Below are 4,026 nucleotides of genomic sequence, written 5' to 3'. Positions count from 1 at the left end.
TCATAGATATTATAGAAACGTTGGACAAACTAAAAATGTGTATCATATTTGTAAGTTACTTCTATTTAAAAATCTCCAGTCTTTCAGTACTTATCAGCTGTTGTACGTCCTGCAGGAAGTGGTGTACTCTTTCCAGTCTGACACAGTGCTGCCTGCTGCCACCGCTGTCTGATAAGTACTAGAAGACTTAAGATTTTTCCATAGAAGTCATTTACAAATCTATATAACTTTCTAACACCAGCTGATTTAAAAACATGTTTTTCTCCGGAGTACTCTTTAAGAGTTGGCTTGAGCTAAAGGTAATTTATGGCACCAGGAATGGCACTGTATCTGTTTTGGCCAAATAAAAGCACAAAAAAGTTGTGCAATATTTATCAAGGCCCATGTACCTGAAGATAAATCTTGCGCGTGGAGGAGGGATTTTTATGCAGTATATGAAAAATCCGCTAGTGCCAAAAAATTCCACAAATGATACCTGTCCCCCTAAATATCCACGTGTCATAAAAATTAAAAATTTCACAAGGCCATAGACATCATCATGTTATCCCTCTCCCGCCGCTGCACTGTAAATTAACGTAGCTGCAGCCTATGCCTGAGGCTACAGCGATGTTAATTTACGTTCGAGGATAACAACGGCGCAGCTTCTGCGCCTGTGTTATCCTCAATCATAAATTGTGATGCAAACAACCTCCAACTCCAGACTACACGGATTATGGGGCGCAGGTCCAACTTGAGATCAAGGCACAGTGAGTAATAAAAATATATTTTATTGTGGAGACTCAACGCGTTTCGGAACCGCACCGGTTCCTTTCTCAAGAGTCATGATCATCATTGTTTCCTGTTGGATATCGGGAGTGGCTGCGGTCCTTGATATATACGCTGCAGAGTGTTGTGCCTCCCTTTGCACAACCACATCAGGTGAGGGTTGCCGTGCACCCCTATCCCTTTTTCACCTTGCCCTTCTGATCCTCGCCATGGAGCGCTGTCGCCCTTTGTTTTTTCAATCATAAATTATCAGTGATAGCTAGGAACCCGCCGCAACTCTCTGCACCGGAGCCACGCTCCGGTGCTGAGAGTTAACCCTTTAGATACTGCGGTCAGCACGACTGCAGCATCTATAGAGCTCCTGACAGAGAATTCTCCCTCTACAGAGTGATTGCAGAGCCCCGATGGTAGCCATGGAAATCATCAGTATGTTGCCGTAAGCTGATGTCCGAAAATGACCTGGGCATTGATGTACCAATGACCCCAGGTCGTGAAAGGGTTACATAAAACCGAAACCTCTGGCATCTATAGCATTGGAACACATTTGGGACCTGTATACCAATGCACCCCTAATAAATAATATAATACACAGTGGCTCAGTGGTTGTTTCCTTGCAGCACGAGGGTCCTGGGTTCACATCCAGCTAGGGCAGAATGTGCATGGAGTGTGTGTTCTCTCCCCAAGTTGGCATTGAATTCCTCCAAGTAGTCTGGACTGTGAGCCCCACATGATAATCTCTGTACAGTGCTGCAGAATAGGTCAGCACTATATAAATGAATAGATAGAAAATTACAGCTTTTATGACTTGATCTCCCGTGTGAGTGATCATCTATGCCGCCCTTCAGGGTAACCACGTTTCTGCAATCTGCATTCCTTCCAGATGTGGCTTTTCAATAGTAAGCGTCTTTTCTCTCTACAACTAGTATTATGAGCATTATTCCCATAGACTCTCAGACTTCTGCTTTCTGCTCCTTTGTGTCATCAAACAAAGGTGTCTTAGATAAATAGTTGTACAAGACTTGGAGAGCGGCTGTAAGTACTTGGCAAACTCTGTCCTAAGTAAGGTTCTATTTATGGTAATTGGCAGAAGTCTTAGCATTTAGCTTCTCTTCTTGAGGTTAGCTACATTCTTTAGTAAAACAGAAGGGCTTTCATCACCGGTACCAACAAAAGCCAAATATCCAGGTATACACTTCATTATAAATAGACAAAACCAATTTGCACTGTATTGCGACCAGTATGTTACAGGTTGCCTATTTGTACCGTGTACTGTTGTGCTGTATGGTGGATATACCAGAAGGCAGTCATCCCCAGCATTAGATATGACCCTTACTCCTGTGGAATACAAGCATTATGGCTCTGATGAACAAGAATAAAATGCAAAAAGAAAGGGAAAAAGTGCTTTCTTCATTTTATAAGTAAAAACTTTGAGGGATTCATTCATAGCCTAATAAGTTATTTATAGAGATGAGTGAACCTTTCAAAAGTGCGGTTCGGCAGGTTAACCAAACTTTAATGTAAGGGGCAGATTTATGTGGAACCGATCTTTAACGAACCACATTAAACGGTTAAAAGCCTGCAGGTTTTTAGCTGTTTTACCCCTTAAGGTCAAAGTCAATTTCGTTTTTGCACTTTTGCTTTTCCACTTTATGTTTAAAAGGCCATAGCACTTGCATTTTTTCACCTAGAGACCCACATGAGCCCTTATTTTTTGCGACACCAATTGTACTTAGCAATGACAGACTTTATTTTCCCATTAAATATGCTGCGAAACCGGAAAAAAAAATCATTCGCACTGTCAAATTGAAAAAAAAAAGGAATTTGTTTTTATTTCAGGGAGTTTCATGTTTACGCCGTTCACCCTATGGTAAAACTGACTTGTTATATATGTTCCTCAAGTCGTTACGATTACAACGATATGTAACATGTATAACTTTTATATTATCTGATGGTTGTAAAAAATTCAAACCATTGTTAACAAATATATGTTCCTTAAAATCGCTCCATTCCCATACTTATAGCCCTTTTATCCTTTGGTCTATGGGGCTGTGTGAGGTGTCATTTTTTGCGCCATGACGTGTACTTTCTATCGGTACTTTGATTGCGCATATGCAACTTTTTGATTGCTTTTTATTAAATTTTTTCTGGATTTGATGTGACCAGAAAGGAGATCCACCCCACTAGACACTAGGGAGGTGCAAGCAAAGCCTTTAAATGCAGCTGTCAGGTTTGACAGCTGCATTTAGAGGCTTAATTAGCCGGCGCGGCAACGGGACGCGTGCAGCTGTCAGGAGAGACAGCCCACTCAGCAATAACAGGCTGACTGGCACAGGACAACACCACAGCCCGTGATTGACTGAGTGGGCTGTCACTCTCGAGACAAGAGTGACAGCCCACTCAGCCAATCTCAGGCCACCGTGCTGCCCCATCCTAGTCAGCCTGTGATTGGCTGAGCGGGCCTTCACCACAGAAGATGCCAAGACAGGACCATAGAGCCACTGGAGGACCACGGACAGGTGATAATATGTTTATTTATTTTTTTACATGAATGGGACCATTTTCCCGAACCCCTCTGAACTTTGAACTTGGTTACTGAGGGACTGAAGGACAGGTCCGTACCTATTTAGTCCATAAATTGCTACCACCACAGGTTGTGTCAAGAACTGCAGAGTTGCACAAGACCTAGCCCAGCACAGCAACTTTGTCGCTAGTGCTGCTGCATGCAGTGTTAGCGATACTGAGCCACAGCTAATGTTTATTCTAATGCATAGTAGCATTACAATAGACAATTACTATTGGAGAAGCACACTGTGCAGCAGCACTAGCAATTGTGAATGTGTGGGACTGGGCATGAACATGTATACATTTTCTTAAGTTTAAGTTATAATACAAAATTATATAACTTTATAAAAAATGAATTGGATTTGCTAGACTACTCCTTTAGGGTTGTCTACTTTAAACTTTCCTTTTTTCTCTACAGGGGAAATTAGGCTTGACGTGGTGCTTATTATAATGCACTTAAAAAGGACCTGTCGACACCCATCACATGACCCAGTCACTCTTATTTTAAAATCTCAGACATAGATACTATTTGTACATCAAGTTATTGGAGACCAGTCATTCTTGAGAAGAATAAGATATGTGAGCCTTGAGCACACTTGAGGATTGTACAAAAGGAACTAAAAAGCTCTCATAGAATAAAATTTTTGTCAAGAATTTTACTTTATTTAAAACCTAAAAGCAACTAATGTTTGTATAGAA

This window comes from Dendropsophus ebraccatus, chromosome 2 (genome assembly GCF_027789765.1).
Source record: "Dendropsophus ebraccatus isolate aDenEbr1 chromosome 2, aDenEbr1.pat, whole genome shotgun sequence".
Taxonomy (NCBI): Eukaryota; Metazoa; Chordata; class Amphibia; order Anura; family Hylidae; genus Dendropsophus; species Dendropsophus ebraccatus.
This window is presented reverse-complemented; position numbering follows the sequence as displayed.